This window comes from Mandrillus leucophaeus, unplaced genomic scaffold (genome assembly GCF_000951045.1).
Source record: "Mandrillus leucophaeus isolate KB7577 unplaced genomic scaffold, Mleu.le_1.0 Scaffold1089, whole genome shotgun sequence".
Classification (NCBI taxonomy): Eukaryota; Metazoa; Chordata; class Mammalia; order Primates; family Cercopithecidae; genus Mandrillus; species Mandrillus leucophaeus.
In genome coordinates, this window is record NW_012099087.1 from 288,222 (window position 1) to 305,234 (window position 17,013).

The 17,013-nt window shown below is 42.8% G+C and overlaps 1 protein-coding gene across 2 annotated transcripts in view; it reads left to right on the forward strand.

Annotated features, from left to right (window-relative positions):
* Positions 1 to 269: 269 nt before the first annotated feature.
* The window catches only part of SLC38A1 (solute carrier family 38, member 1), a 90,436-nt gene continuing 73,692 nt past the window's right edge, over positions 270 to 17,013 (forward strand). Inside the window, exons 1-2 of one of the 2 annotated variants that reach the window (XM_011987525.1) lie at positions 270 to 1,177; positions 15,087 to 15,214. The gene's annotated coding sequence lies outside the window, so the exon portion shown is untranslated. Of the gene's footprint in view, positions 1,178 to 1,674; positions 2,478 to 15,086; positions 15,215 to 17,013 lie in introns of those variants that run through there. The other variant, XM_011987515.1, reaches the window with a different exon arrangement.

The following is a 17,013-nucleotide window of genomic DNA, read 5'->3' on the forward strand; positions in this document are numbered from 1 at the left end:
TCTGCGGATGCTGGATCCGGAAGAAGGGAGGTGCCTCCCGCTTCAGGATAGGGACAAAGGGTTTCTAAAGGTGCCCGAGCTCCCCGCTCCCCCTGTCGCTTCGTTCCCCTTCCCGCCAACCCGGGCCATCTGCGGGCTGTACCCAGGGCCAACCCTCCGCTCCAACGCTGCTCGTAGTCCCAGGCGCTCCCCGCAGCTCTCCGGGCTGGGCTCGGACCGGCCACTCCCGCGGCCATCCTCATGCTGCGCCCTTCCCACAATGCAACTCCCTCGCTCCTTCGGCCCCGGCGGGGCTCTGGCGTACCCAATATGCAGGCCCCAGCGGAACGCACAGCCCTCCTGTCCTCCTCCGGTGCCCCTTTAGCCACCCCACCCCCACCTCTAAGGGCTCTCATTCTCCAGCTGCCGCCGCAGCTGGGTTCCGAACACGCCGCCGGGCCCCGGAAGGGAGAGGGGCAGGTGCCAGGGCGGTGCGCAGCCTCTGCTCCCGGTGCCACCTTCAGTGCGGCGGGCACAGGCGCGCCCCGCAACCCCTCCCTCACCCTTTCCCCGTTGCTCAATCTCCGCCAGCCGCGGTCGCTGCATCGTCAGAGAGCTGCAAGAGGGAGGCAGCAAGGCGCGGCCGCTAGCAGTGACACCATGTGACCGGCACGGCTCAGTGACACGCAGCTTTGGTTAAAGAGCGGGCGCACAGGAGGGGAGGAGACGGCGCGCGGGACAGGGAGGAATGGCCTGCCCCCTTAAACCATCACAAGCCATGGTTGCGGAAGGGCCACGCGCCTCCCAGTAGGAGAATGACTCGGATTCGTGACCCTCAGCGCGGGTGCATGTCGATGTAAGTGCGAGGCCGGCGAGCAGAGTGTGAGTGGGGGTTGGTGGTGAGGGGAGATTCTGATGCAATCGGCCCGGAAAGGAGGAGGAGAGACAGGCGAGCGCGGACTGGGGCAGCCACGCCACTCCGCCTGAAGGTCGCCAGGAGCCTCCGCCCTTCACCTTCCTCGGAAATCCGCCAGGCCACGCCAAGCTCCCTGCCCAGCCCTGATTGACGGGAGCCACCTTTTCCCGGCCTCCGCAGCCAGACCTTGACACAAAGGACATCAAACTGCCGAGGGTAAAAACCCCGGAAGGGCGGACACATCCACGTCGCCTTTCGCCACCTTTCCCTTTATCTGCGGAGGTAAGGTGATTATCCGTTCCCTGGGAGGGCTGGGCAAGCGGCGAGGGGATGTTTAGATGTGGGAGGAGGCGGTAACGTAGAAATCATCTCTGCTGGCGTGAAAGCAGAGAGAGCTAGGCTGTGCCGGATGCTTTCGGATGTTGCTTTTAGGAGAGGAAAAGTCCAGGTCTCCTGTGCTTCCCGAACGCATGCGGCAGAGCGAGGAAGCGCCAGGGCCCCCGAGTTCACCTTTGCGTGGGCTGTGGCTTACTTTTTGGTTTGTTTTCCTGTGGCTTTGGTGTGTTTTCCTGTGGCTGTGGCGGAGTGTGGTACCAGATCTGGTTCCATTTTTACGAGGGCCAGGAACCACGCAGGTCTGGAGGGAGAGCGCATCTGACCCGAGGGCGCGACCCTGTTCTAGAAGTGTTTGAATCCCCGACCTTTGGGGAAAATTTCCTGTGTCCCCAAGGCCCAGGGGAGATCGTGTGATGTCCTGGGGTGCTGCGTGTGGCCGGCTGGGTAGCCGCGGCGGACCACCAGTAAACCGGGGCACGTTTGCCGTCCTTCCTGGTGCTCTGCCCCTCTGTAACGCGGGGAAGTAGGAGGGCGCGAGGAGAAATTACTAAAGGAAGTTTGCAAGTGACTCACTGTCCTTTCCTGCCCTGAAGAGGTTTTTCTAAAATGCAGAGGGTGGCGGGGGACAGGGATAGTGTTTTTTCGAGAGCCGGGATGTGCTGGAGCCAGCGAACAAAAGGCCACCTCTTGCGCGGTCTTGGGCGCTGACTGCTCTCGCTTCCAGTCCTACCTCCTTCCCAATCCCCGACAGCAAGCTCGCGTCCCTAAACATTGCCACAGAGGCCTTTAAATGCGTGGGTCGGTGCCGGGAGGAGAGCGCACCTTCGCCCTTGTGCGAGCCCTTTGCCCCCTAAATTACCCACCTCCTGGAGCATGGGGATCCTCAGTACCGTTGGGATCCGGTAGGTTACCCGGCTGCCTGGGCGCCGATTCCCTGCCAAATCGCCCGCCCAAGGTTTTTGCTGAACTGTAGTCAGTGAAGGCACAAGTGCATATGGCAGCAAAAGGAATTTCGCGGTAACCGCGTCACGCCGCTCCCAGTGCCTTTCACAGGCTGCCTTGGACTGGGGAAGGTGGTGCTACAATTCAGAGTCCTTTGTCTTGCTCTGCGGCGCGGACCCGAGGCTTATACAAACCCTCGTTCTCTGTTAGAAACTAACTGCCGCCAGGATTCGCTTACTTTCTCAGAGAAATCCACGGTGATGTGTGTAGTAACAGTGAAAAAAGACGCCTCTGCTAGAAAACGGTATTCATTTGCGTTTGGAAGGGGTTTTGACCTCTCTGCAGTGGGTTTTTACATTTTTCAATACAAGGGCGAGGAAGAAAATACATTTATGGTTTGCAGAATGCAGGGCCCAGCGAGGGTGTAATTTGTCACCTTGATAAAAGAAACTGTGCAGCAACTCGTGCTTTTTCTGACGTCAGAAGGACAACGGAAATAAAACCTGAGCTCGGTGCATGGCTGGCCTCGTTGTCAGATACCTCATGCTGGTTTGGTCCTCCCGAAATCTTGCAAAACAGCCAATTCCGGGGTGCTGACCTGGTGTGGACCCCCTGGATTTTGGTTCGACCCCAGCCTCAAAATGGCTTTTCTCTTGAGAGTCACTCGAGTTCTCAGTATGTCGCCGCAAGCAATTGGAAACTGGCCTAGTTTGGTTTGAGGTCTTAATCTTGAGATTTATTCGCTTTTTAAAAAAATGTGGCCAATAAACATTTTCTACAGAGGGTTTACTGTGTGACTGGTAGCAACTAACAAGATTTGTTTCACCTTCTATGAAGCTTCCGTTCTTAGGGGGAAACAGACTATATAAATGTAGGCATATACATTTCGGGTATTCTTAGTGCAATGAAGAAGTAAAACAGGATCATGTGATGGGGGAGGATGCTTGAAATAGAGTGACTCACCGGGAGGGCCAGTGTGAGGGTATAACATTTGTCCTCAGACCCGAATGATGAAAAGGGACCAGCTATTTCTATAATTGAGGGAAGAAGGCCAGCAGAAGGAACAGGAAGAAGGAACAGCAAGTACTTACTGCACTCTTCTTTGACTGTAATATAATTGAACAGAGAGATGAATAGATTTTAAAGGTGTTTTGGATCTTTAAACCTACATGTATGTTGTTTATGTATATTTTTTTTTATGATGCTCCATGAATTAAGGCCGTTTAATGAAAGGAGCACCATGTTTAGGAGTCCTGACATCGGACGGTTGCTACTCTTTTCTTTACTCTGGGTGATGCTTGTGGACAAAAACCGATTTTACTCATTGTTCCTCTAACGTCCAGCACATAGTACCTGCTTAATAAATACTTGTTGGATTGAGACCTTGGTCAAGCCATCTTGTTCATCTCTTTGTGATGTTATTGACCATCCCTTCCTTTCTATATCTCATCTGTTCCCCTTCTCCTAAGTTTGAAAATTACAGTCTTTCTCTTCTCTGCTTCTCCTTCTCTTACTGCCCTCCCCACTTTGAGCAGTGACCAGGCCCTTGAAAATACCCCTCACACTTGTCCTCTTGTCTCCATTTCCACTGCCCAAGTTCAGGTCCCCGTCACCTGACCTAGACTTGGAGACATATGAAACAGATATAGAGGTGCCTTGAACAATCTCGGGGAAGTGGGAGCGGGCGGTGGAGAAAAAATGCAAGCACAACACATGGTTAAGAGTGAAACAACCAGTTACTGAGGTGCAACAGCTTTCCTGTTGGTCTCCTCCATACCAAATTATGCTCCCCTAATTAAATCGCCATTCTTTCATGAGATTTATATTTCTAAAATTCAGTTCACATTTTGTTAAAGGACCTTGCTTTTAAAAACTTCCGTGGGTTTCCATTGCACACAAATACAGTCTAAATTCCTTAGTCATGCACTTAGGACCCTTTGTAATCTGCCTCCCCATCTCTTTCCAACTTTTTCTCTTGACATTTTCTTTCTCACAGTTCACCCTATTCCCTCCCTATTACTTTTCTGCTTCAATATCTGTGTGGATTGGATTCCAGTCCAGAATGCCTACTGAAATCCTGCTTGTGATGGCCTATCCCTGATGCCACTTTTCCACCTCTTGGGAGAAGTGTTCACTGATCGCCTCATTGGCATTTTCATAAAGATTTGTTTATCTTTCACGTTTTGCACTATTGTTACTCCAGATGATAGAAGGTGGTGAATAGGGGTTTAAGCTCTGAGTCAAATGTAAATATCAGGCCTCAATTTACTCACCCAGGAACCTTGGGCAAGGTGTATAGCATCTCTAAGCCTCAGTTTTTTCATTTGCTTAATGGGAATGATGATGGTGGTGGTAGTGTTGGTGGTACTTTATTTGAGTTATGGTAAGAATTTAATTAAGATAATGAATGTGAAATATTTGGTATAGTATTAGCATTCCATATGTATTGAATTAAACCAGACTCTCATCTCTCAGAGGAGGGAGAGAAAGTTGATCAGTAAAGTTCACTTTACCTCTGAAATTCTATGACTATGTAATCTTTTTAAAATACTTTTCTGAAAATAATATCTTAGTGGAAACTACCTGGATCTTTTTAGTGTCTGGGAGAATATACATCTATGAAAGGTGGTGAAGAGATGGGAGAAGAACGTGTGCAGAAGTACTTTGAAAACCTGTGATAGACTTAGAAAAAGACATCTTGTATGCACACAGAGTAATATAATGGACTGTGGAGACTCAGAATCCAGAGGTTGGAAGGGAGGATGCAAGATAAAAAGCTACATATTGGGTACAATGTATACTACTCAGATGACAAGTGCACTAAAGTCTCAGATTTCATCACTTTCATTTGTATAACCACCAAAAATCACTGATACCCCAAAAGCTATTGAAATAAAAACATTTTAAGTAAAATTAAAAGATTAGCTTCAATAACCTACAAAAAGACACTGACCCTAAATTTAAAGTAAAATTTTAAATTTAAAAATATTGTTGTACTTATTTCTGAATATTGATCACATTTGTTTTCTAGTGATAACCTTACTAACAGCAGAGGAGTTCCCCTAACCTTGTTACCTTCCCAATCACTGAATTCCTCTAGTATTAGTCAGTAACTCTGTTTCAAGTGAGGTTACAATGTGTCTTTGCCAATAACTAGCTGGGTACCCTTGAGCAACTCATTTCACGTTTTTATGCCTCATTTTCTCATCTGTCCAATGCTAATAATAGTATCAGAGCTGCCTACCTCAGAGTTGTGAAGATACAATGAGAACAGAGCTGAGAAAGTCCTTGAACAATTCAAGATGATAGTCGTCTGGCATTAAGCACACTGCTGATCTTCAGGGTCAGGTGATGGTTTTAGATTAGTGAGTCTCAGAGCAGACTTCACATTAGACTCATCTAGGGTGTTTTAAAAGCTATCAATACCAAGACTTCATCTCCAGAGATTCTGATTTAATTGGCCTGGGATGGAGCCCAAATATGGGAGCTTAAAAAATATCAGGGGTGATTTTGATATGCATTGGTTTAGATTTAAAGCAGGGAAAACAAAACAAAATCAGAAATTAAATGAGGGCCTCCATATGTTGCTTGACAAAGTCTTAGTAGTGTGAAATTATGAGCTTGACTGATTTTCCCCTGATTTTACTAAACCAACCATTTGTTGACATCATGGAGCCACAGCCTCAGGTTACAGTTTATAACCTGAATTTTCCCAGGCATAGAAGCCTGTCCAGTGATACAGCCAGAGCCACATGAAGATTTAATGTGTGGGTCTCAGTTTCCATCTCTTAGGAGTGATGAAGTTGGAAAAGAAAAAGACAATGGAAAGGAAAAAGAAAGGGATAGGCTATGGACCAAGGTATAGAAGAAAGAGGCTCTGGGCAGGAGACAGACAGGGCAGAGCACAGAGAAAACATTGTGCTTGATTTATTGAACCAGTTTTGTTTAGGTTGCAAACTGGTGGCTAGAGAGCCAAATTAAGCTTGTGAGCATATTTTATGTGACTTATACTTTCTTTTAAAATTAGTTGAAATTAGTTGCCAACTCTTAAATATCAGAATTTCACTTAAATTTTTGATTTCTGGCATTTATTGAAAAAAAAAAAAAAAAAGACTAGGCTCATTCTTCACACTGGTTGGAGGGAAATAAATGGGACACGTGTTCTCCAGTTCCTTATGTCCAGTCTGCTTTGCCCATTTATCTTGCCTACCTGAGCACTAGCTGCTTTTGTTTTAACTTTTATTCTAAATCTGGGGATCTTAACACTGGCTGCACATAAGAATGCTCTCCCCTGTACAGCATTTAAAATAACCATGCTTGGATCCTGTACTATACCAACTAAGTCAGAGACTGTTGTGTGTGTAGTGTCCCCTTATCACTTTTTTTTTTTTAAAGCTCCCCAGTTTGTTCCAGTGTCCTGTTAGACCTGTGGCCTACTGGCCTACCAAGGCAACTATTCAAGAGATTTGTCTACAAGTCCACCTTCTTATCTTTGAAAGTGATCCATTAAGAAATAGTGTATAGAATCATTAATTCAGAGAACTGGGAGAGGTCTTTGAGAGAGCAGCCATTAATCCAATCTTCTTATTTTAAGGTGAGGAGACAGAGACCCAAAGAGGAGAAAGGAATTTTTCTGAAACTATAACAGTCATCTGGTATTGAATTATATAGTGTCTTTTATTACATTTTCTCTTTTCAAATAAAAGTCTATTTTTAAAGTTTCTTTTTATAAATGATCCTCTTTATATGCACCACTTTGAGAAACTTTAAAGTTCTCATTATTTCTGTTTTTCCTTGAGTATTTTGTTAGGAGTCATAACTTAGCTAGGGCTTAAAAACAAACACACAAAACTGTATCCATCTTTTTTAGTACAATAGCTATCCTTGATCAGAAATATCTTTAGAACAAAAAACATATATGTGCAAAGAAAGGGATTTTTCTCAAGGGCTGAAATATTCCAGGCTGTTTTCAGCTGCATGAGTTTTTAGTAATTATTTAAATCCATTAATTTTCAATTGATGAGAAATATTTTTATTTTTGTTGGTATTCACACTACTCATATCTACTCACTGTTCTAATTAATTAAGATTCAATTCTTTTGGTGTTTTTTTAAAATGGAATATACAGTCTGTCCTCCCATATCCAGTTACAGGTAGACCTCATTAACTTTAGAGTTTATTGATATTTTCTGTCTTAAATAAATTGGAATAGTTTCAAAATTTCTGAAATATAGATAAGTTAGTTACCAACATCATAAGCTGGTCACGTTGATAATGGGCATTTAAAAGGTCATATGGGAACTTGAAGACAAGAGGAATTATGGAGCGATTAAGAGCAGGTGTTGGGATCCTGTTAAGATAGGATGCAGTGGGCAATTTGTCCAAGGAAGTTAGCGGTTCATCTCCATGCCCCACAAAGAGAGGGTCCATACTCACCCCCTGTGAGCTTCCTTTAACACAGGGCTTCTTGTCCTTCACACTACTGACATTTGGTGCCAGACAACTCTTTGTTGTGTATGGCTGTCTTGTGCACTGTATGATGTTTAGCAGCATTCCTGGTCTTTCTCAACTAGATGTCTGCAGCACCCCCTCACTTATTGCAACCCAAAATGTCTCCAGGCATTGCCAAATACCTCCTGGGGGCAGGGAGAGGGACATAATTGTCCCCAGTTGAGAACCATTTCTTTAATACAACTCATTCTCTGGACTTTTAGAAATCATGCCAAGAATTCTTAAACATTCCAGGCATAGTGGCAGGGACAGTAACAATAAATACCTTCCATTTATATGGTACCTTACAATATTAAATGCATTTTTACATAAGTCCCACATGCCCAGATCAAATGTAAAGGAAATTATATGGTAAACTTAATGAAAACTATGAGTTAGGGTTATCTACATTGCTTCATGTTCCCATTTTTGTTCTGTTTTCCATGGGGAGATGGCATTTGTGATGTTCACTGAATATATTGTCTGCAGGCAGGGGATCATAGCTTTCTTTTTAAATTTAGTCCTCATTTTTATGTTAACACGTGTTTACTGTCACCATGTACTAGACCTTTGAGGTGTATGGTCCTTGTCCCCAAGGAATTGAAATAAAAAGATTACTAAAATATGAGAGCCCTTGCTATAAGCCAGTGAGTACACAAAACTGCTGTAAGAATTCATCACAGGTAAACAGTCAAGCAGGTTCTCAACTGGGGCAATTATGTCCCTCTCCCTGCCCCCAGGAGGTATTTGGCAATGCCTGGGTTGGTCATTGGAGAAAGGCATCACAGAAGAGTCTGCTCGAGTTTTTTAAAAAAGCAAGTAAGCTGGGCTTTGAAAGAAAGTCATACTTAAGTTAGCATAGGCTTCACGGGAAGGTAGAGAGAATATGTCCAGGACCAGGGGGATGGTGTGAACAAAGCAGAAAACTGCGTAAGAGTAGACCCATTGCACGAATGGAAAGTCAGAAGGAATGTAGTGGGAGCATAAGTTAAAGAGAAAGCTGTCTGAGATTCTAGAGATTAGACCTCATCCTGTAGAGGGAACAGTTGTGATTGGCAAGGCAGAAAGAGGAATGTGCAAGACCGTGTTTTCAGGAAGAATCTGCCTCTCTAGGTGGGAGAGGGCAAGAAGCAGGAGGTAGCATGGCGGAGAGTGACTGTGGCAAAGTTCAAGCTGTGAAACTGTAAGGAATAAGGGAAAGGAAAGGGACTTTGTGAAGGAATGTTGGCAGGACTTGGCAAGTGATTAGATATGAGGCTGTATAAAAGCCATACCCAAGTTTCAAGTCTGGGTGAATGCGCATTATATCTTTAACAGAAATAGAATGCTGGCATGTGAGGTCAGGTAATGCGTCCTGCTTTAGGCATGTGGAGTCTGAGGTAATGACAGACATCCTAATGGAGTAGTCCAGAAGGCAGCGGGAGTCTGAAAAGAATTTATGGAAATGTTTCTGAGAAGGAAAGAACCTGAGAGATCACCTCTCCCTCCTGCCCTCTCATTTTACAGATGAAGAAACATGTGACATGTTAAGTGGCATGATCATGATCAAGTTGTATTTATGAGGGAGATCCTATTTCATAATGCAAAGGAATTCTAGTTTTATAAAGTGAAAAAGACTGGGAAGAAAGATCTGAAAGATGCTTTTGTAGAATGAAACTTGACACTATAGCCCTGAAGCCCTAAAAAGGAAAGAATTTGGAATGTGTGGAGCGAGAAGAGTGGAGGCCCAAAGAGCTACTTCTACACAGAAAGTTGAGAGGAGGAGGGATCTGGCAGAGGAGACCAAGAAGCAGCTCTTGGGAGGATGCATTGTGGAGTTATTTGGGAGAAGTCAGAAAACAGGAACAGTGGTTACAGTAACTTACAGGACCCAGGCCAGACACTGTTCTAAGTGCCGCACATGTACCAAGTCATGGAATCTTTATGACTGTATCAGATGGGTATTTCTTTAAGTCCATTTTACAGATGAGGAAACTGAGGCAAAGAGAAGTTAACCTTCTTGCCTGGGGTTACACAGCTCCTAAGTGGTGGAGCCAGAATTTACTAATCAGGCATGATTTCAGAGGAGTGGTGGCAGTAGTAAGTAGTTTAGAGACTGCTAGCAGTAAAGAAAGGGGTGTAGTGATAGTTCAAGGTTCTAGACAGAGTTATATTCCAGACAAAGAGCTCTGAGAATGATGGCTGTCAAGAAGTCAGGGAAGGCAGAGAGGAATTAGAGAAACAAGATCCTAGTGGAGGAGCCGGGATCTTAAGCACAGGTTAAACCGATAGTCTTGGGCAAAAAGAGACTAAAACTACTTATTTTTCTGAGACCATTTACTAGCTTCCCAGGTTTTTCACTACCAAAGGCCATTTTTATTATTCCCCACCTTTCAAGAGGCCCAGATTTTCAAAGATTTTGATGATCAGCTTTAATTTTTTATTTTAATTAAAGTACAAATTATATGCAATGCAGGGTCCAGATATTAAGTATACTGTTTAATGAGTTTTGAGTGTTGACTTTAATATATTAATTCATTTCCTATTTTTATTACTCAAAGGTATATAAAATTCCCAATCAAAATTTAGGATTATCACATCAAGTTAATGCAGTCTTGCTAACAGTATGGATACCTGACCATTTAGTTAACTTGTTTAGCCTGTTTGAGGCCTTTTGAAATATAGGTACATATTAGTTCTTAGATCCTTATCACTATCATCTATGAACCCTGAGAATCCAAGAACCCCAAGTGGGTAAACAAACACAGTCAGTTATGGGACTAGCTGGCCCGGAATTATAGGACCATTGTTGACCTTAGGCTTAACCCTTTCTTTCTCCGCTTTAAAAATTATGTGTATTTAAGGTGTGCAACATGATGTTTTGGTATACATATGCATGGTAAAATGGTTACTAGAGTCAAGAAAATTAATATATCCATCATCTCACATGGTCACTTCTTTTTTGTGGCAAGTGCACCTAAAATCCACTCTTCTAGCAAAAATCCCAAATATACAATACAGTATTACAGATATATACAGATATAACATTCCTAATCCAAAAATCCAAAACCCTGGCTGGGCACGGTGGCTCACGCCTATAATCCCAGCACTTTGGGAGGCTGAGTTAGGTGGATCATCTGAGGTTAGAAGTTCAAGACCAGCATGGCCAATATGGTGAAACCCCATCTCCACTGAAAATACAAAAATTAGCTGGGCATGATGGCATATGCCTGTAATTCCAGGTACTCGGGAGGCTGAAGCAGGAGATTCTCTTGAACCTGGGAGGCAGAGGTTGCAGTGAGCGGAGATCTCATCACTGCACTCCAGCCTGGGTGACAGAGCAGGATTTCATCTCAATAAATACATACATAAATAAATAGGTAAACACATTCTAAAAAGTCCAAAACCCACAACGTTCCAAAACCTAAAACTCTTTCAGCACTGACATGATGCCCAAGTACAACATTTTACATCTAACCTCCTGTGATAGGTCACTGTCAAAATGCAGTGAAAACTTTGTCTTATGCACAAAATTATTAAAAATATTATGTAAAATGCCTTCAAGGTACATTTGTAAAGTGTATACGAAACAAATGAATTTCAAGTTTGGACTTGGGTCTCATCCCAGTGTATCTTATAATATGTATGCAAATATTCCAAAATCCAAAAAATCCAAAATCTGAACTATTTCTGTCAGAGGCATGTGAACCAGAGCAACTCCATCTTAAATAGGAGCTGGGTAAAATGAGGCTGAGACGTACTGGGCTGCATTCCCAGATGGTTAAGGCATTCTAAGTCACAGAATGAGATAGGAGGTCAGCACAAAATACAGGTCATAAAGACCCTGCTGATAAAACAGTTTGCAGTAAAGAAGATGGCTAAAACCCACCAAAATCAAGACGATGATGAGAATGACCTCTGGTCCTCCTCACTGCTACACTCCCACCAGCACCACGACAGCTTACAAATGCCATGGCAATGTCAGGAACCCTATATGGTCTATAAATGGGAATCATGAATAACTCACCCCTTGTTTAGCAAATCATCAAGAAATAACCATAATCAGCAACCAGCAGCCCTTGGAGGTGCTCTGTCTATGGAGTAGCCATTCTTTTATTCTTTTACTTTCTTAATAAACTTACTTTCACTTTACTCTATGGACTCATCCTGAATTTTTTCTTATGCGAGATCTAAGAACCTCCTCTTTTGGGGTCTGAGTTGGTACCCTTTTCCTGTAACATCTTTCTGGCAACGACGAAGGGGCTATAGTGCAGAAACCCCCAGTAAGTGTTGGGGTCTTGTAACATCTTTCTGGAGACCGTGGAAGCGAATATTGTGAGGAAACTCCTGATCCAAAGGCTAGCTTTGGGTAAGTGGTGCGGTCCTATAACATCTTTCTGGCCACCGCAGAAGCAACTAGTGAGGGAACCACCCAACCCAAAAGCTAACTTTTTTGAGTAGTAAGTGGTGGGGTCTGGTAACATTTTTCTGCCAAACCCTGAAGGTACAATACTGAAGAAGCCTCCCAACTCAAAGGCAATAGACTGATCAGCCGACTTTGGGTAAGTGATGGGGCACCTGGGTAAAGAATGGGATTGGGTTAGAGGCCCAACTTAGGAGAGTTAGAGTTTCTCCTAAGACAGAGATGGTTAAAGGGTCCTCTTGATAAAAAAGCAAGGACACTTGACCATAATGGGTTAGAGGCCCAAATTTGGAGGGTTACAAATCCTTCCAAGATTTAGGGTGTTAGAAGTCCCTCTCAGTAAAGTCCTTCTCAGTAAAGTCCTTCTCCTCTCAGTAAAGTCCTTCTCGGCTAAGAATGGGCTTGGTACTATGGCCTGTTAACTGCTATTCTCTTTGGATTAATCTGCTTGGCAGTCTCTGCTGGTGGCTGTGGGTGACAGGACTAGGCATGTACAGAATCTTGGGACATGGAGTGCTTTTTCCTCCCTAAAAGGGGAAACTTGAGAGCTGATGGGACTGCTGGAAAAGATCACTTCTTTACTGACAAGTGACCATCTGAACTTTTCAGTGGTACTGCAATGGGTGGGTCTTTCTCTGGCCTCCCTGAGCATTTCGCCTTCTCCACCCTGCCACCGGCAACATTTTTCTCTCTCTCCTTTCCCTTTCTTATCTTTTCTATTACTCAGGGTGACCATCTTACCCCAGACCACATGTTGAAACTCTTGGTTGGAGGTTGGGTTAACAATGATGGGGGCAAGTTTGAGCCTTGCCAGTTTGATATTGGGTGTTAAGCAGAGTGGCTAGTGTCTATGTTTTGTCACACATATTTTGTTCTGGCCAGATGGAAAAAGATGATTTTCCTTTGTGTTGCAGCTTGGCCCCCAGGGCAGTGATGCAGCCAGCCAGGTCTCAGGGAGAGGGAACCCAGAAGCCTGGCATGCTGGCAAAAGGGTAAGAATTTCTTACCAGCCAGACTTCTGGTCTCTGTGTGTGTGTGTGTGTGTGTGTATGTATTTTGTGTATGTGTGTGTGCAAACTGGATGAGGTTTCCTTCTGGTCAGTCCTTGGGAGCTTGACCTTGCAACCATGTGGCAGTACTTTCTCTTGTTCTCTGCCATTACAATGGCAGCCCGGGTTTGGGATTGAATTCCCAGCTTAAAGGATCATCCTTTGTCTTCTATTTATCTATGTATTTATATGTATTATGTGTGTGTAATATAAAAGAACTTTAATTAATTGGTTTAATAATAATGAGTTTAAATCAAATATTTTGTCACATAAGTAAAAAGTGTAATGCCTTTTAGTTCATGTGACTTAAGTAATCTTTGGGAAATAAAAACAGTTTTAAAGATTATTGGTAAAATGAAGACATTTGGTCTAAATTATGCAGGTCAGATATTAAGTTTGCTAAATGCCTTAAGGTTGTAAACTGCTGCTTTGACTTTTTTTTTGAGACGGAGCCTCACTCTGTTGCCCAGACTGGAGTGCAGTGGCGCAATCTCGGCTCACTGCAAGCTCTGCCTCCCAGGTTCACACCATTCTCCTGCCTCAGCCTCCCGAGTAGCTGGGATTACAGGCGCCCGCCACCACACATGGCTAAGTTTTTGTAATTTTAGTAGAGATGGAGTTTCACCATGTTAGCCAGGATGGTCTCGATCTCCTGACCTTGTGATCCACCCGCCTCGGCCTCCCAAAGTGCTGGGATTACAGACTTGAGCCACCACACCTGGCCCTTTGACTTTTGAAAATTGTTCAATTTACCTACTTTGGCTACTTTGGAGCATTAGATTCTAGATAAGGCAAGGGACATGTGGAGTTAGCCACACACCGTAGCTATGCTGGAAAAAGTCAGTCCTTATCTGCATTTCTGTGTGTTATCCTAGGCTGCACACCTAGTACATAATTAAAATCCCAAACTTACCAAAGTTTTCATCAAAAGTAAAAGAGTTAGCATTGTAACATATAATTAAGACTACTGAAAAAACAGTTCTACATGCAAAGTGTGTAAGAAAAGTGAAATGTGTTTTTGGTGAAAGATTATAAGAACGTATGGGAATGTGGATTTTTCTTGCCCAAATTAAAGGATTAAAGAATTGTTTTAAGTTAGATAGAATGAAGCCGAAGGTTTAAGCAAGTTATGGAAAGTGTGTACAAAACGAATCTTGTAAAAAAAGATTCTGTATGTGGACATTGGCTAAAACTAAAGGGGTATTATTATTCAGTTTTTCCATAAGTTAAACATTGGAATAAAAGCACAACAGGTTTTTCTTAGAGGAAAAACCTTCTCATGCTCTGCTCTTTAACAAAAATTTGTAAAGGCTTATAAAAGGTTTATGAAAATCTTACCTTATGGTCAAACTGATCAAGATTAAATACTTTATCTATAAGGTTTCATTAAGAATTAGGTTTGACATCAATGATGCACTAATGCAACAGAGACATTTGGCTTTTTTGATTTAAGAGTTATGTAGGAAGCATTATCAAATATAAAATGGTGTTTGGTTTTCTTTGGGCTATATTCATATAAATATGTTACTGGTATGTGTTCCAAAATAATGGGAAACTCCTACAATTCTGATACAACTTAGTGTATGTTATTAATAATTATAATTGTTACATAAAATTATTGCATGCACAGAGGTAACCCAAATTTCCTAGTCAATCGTGGCTTTAATAGTGACTGTTCTAAAAGATTTTTTCATCCACAGACAATCGTTTTCTTGTTTTAATCCTCTTTAAAAGGTGGTTTTATAATCAACAATAGGACTTTGACAGATGTCCTAAAATGCAAGCTTCTGATAACTTTGGAAATTGTGACATTAGAATAGAAGAAAACATTTTCAGAACTCTCATAGAGAGGTGAAATGTTCATGAATATCAAGCAGAACAGGAATTAACTAAATTAACCAAAACAATAGAAGACTAAAGTAATCTTTTGACTTTGCTTAAAATGTTGCTGACCCTTTGTTTTGTTTTTCAGAGTCAAGGAAACTTTTCTTTTGAACTATTTACAGCTTGTAGCAATTATGTAAAGTATATTCCTCTGAACAAAATTTGGAGCATGTTTGTTTCTCTCTACCTGATTTCTCCAGAATCTGGAAACTATCTGTGAGTATTCTTAACTTTTAGCAATATAGTTATTTGCATAAGTGCAGTAAGAATCTGTTTTCTATTGTAACAGAACGCGATTGGAGAAACTGCTTATTTTACCAAGGCTTTGACTGGAATAGCATGCTTTCCTTTGAGGAATCAAACTTGACTTGTAAAGCCAATAAAATCCCTTTGGGGAACTGGCCTCATATTTGCCTACACAGTCCCTGTACAGGGTTTCTAACCTGTTGTAAGAATGTCACTTTCTAATAGGTCCAGGAGTCCCAAGTTATCTTGGGACCTCAAAAGGAGAGAAATTTACCCAACTCATAGATGTTTCAGGGTTCAAACTCATTGCAAGGCTTGGTTCTAAAAAAGTCTTATCTGAGATTCCTTCTATGGAGCAGAGTTCCATCAAAGTCAAATTACAAAAGGCTTATGTGAAAAATAATTATTCTTGCTGCACTTCATACAAAAAATCAGGCCAAGTATAATAAAGCAAGTCAGTGTTACTATGACTTGTCTTTAGTAAAAAATGGGAAACTGGAGAGAGAAACTGTGTTTCAAGAGCTATGCTACACTTGTTATTAAATTCTAGTCTCATCAGTTGCTTTTAAGTTAGTTCCTGCAATTTAGGCTAACCCTGCTTATTCCTGTGAACCAACCAGTGATCTCTAGCTGTTGCTCAGAAGAAACAAGATGGATGAGTAATGTAAAAATCTAGATCAATATTCTAATTCTGGACATAATGGAATCATCTAGCAATGTCATATCAGCTTGGTTCCATCAGTTGCCCTTATAATTTGGAAAACCTTATAATTTAGTTTACTTGAGATAATTTTACTTATTTTGCTTTACTCTTGTGGAATACACTGCTGTTGCACTCTGTATAGGAATAAGGATAAGCTTACTCAACGTTTTCTTAAATTGAACACTTATTAATCTTCCAAATATCACTTTTTGTCAGAACTTGAGTCATGAATGTCCCTCACCATACTGATGCTTTCTGACTGAGCTCCTCTCTACCCTGAACACAAGATATTTCATAGTTAGGCAGGAATACCATCACTCCTATTCAGCCCGAAGAAGTTACTAGAGATGGATCTTCATCCCTTTGCAACCCTTAGGATTAAGGGTTCTGTTATAAAAGGAAGGGGGGAAATGTCAGAGGCGTGTGAACCAGAGCAACTCCATCTTAAATAGGAGCTGAGTAAAATGAGGCTGAGAGCCACTGAGCTGCATTTCCAGATGGTTAAAGCATTCTAAGTCACAGAATGTGATAGGACGTTAGCACAAAGTACAGGTCGTAAAGACCTTAATGATAAAACAGGTTGCAGTAAAGAAGCTGGCTAAAACCCACCAAAACCGAGATGGTGATGAGTGTGACCTCTGGTCGTCCTCACTGCTCCACTCCCACCAGTGCCATGACAGTTTACAAATGCCGTGGCAACATCTGGAAGTTGCCCAGTATGGTCTAAAAAGGGGAGGCATGAACAATCCACTCTTTGTTTAGCATATCATCAAGAAATAACCATAAAAATGGGCAACCAGCAGCCCTTGGAGCTGCTCTGTCTATGGAGTAGCCATTCTTTTATTTCTTTACTTTCTTAATAATCTTGCTTTTGCTGCCGGCTGGGCGCGGTGACTCACGCCTGTAATCCCAGCACTTTGGGAGGCCGAGGCCGGCGGATCACAAGGTCAGGAGATTGAGACCATGGTGAAACCCCGTCTCTACTAAAAATACAAAAAATTAGCCGGGCGCGGTGGCGGGCCTCTCTAGTCCCAGCTACTCAGGAGGCTGAGGCAGGAGAATGGCA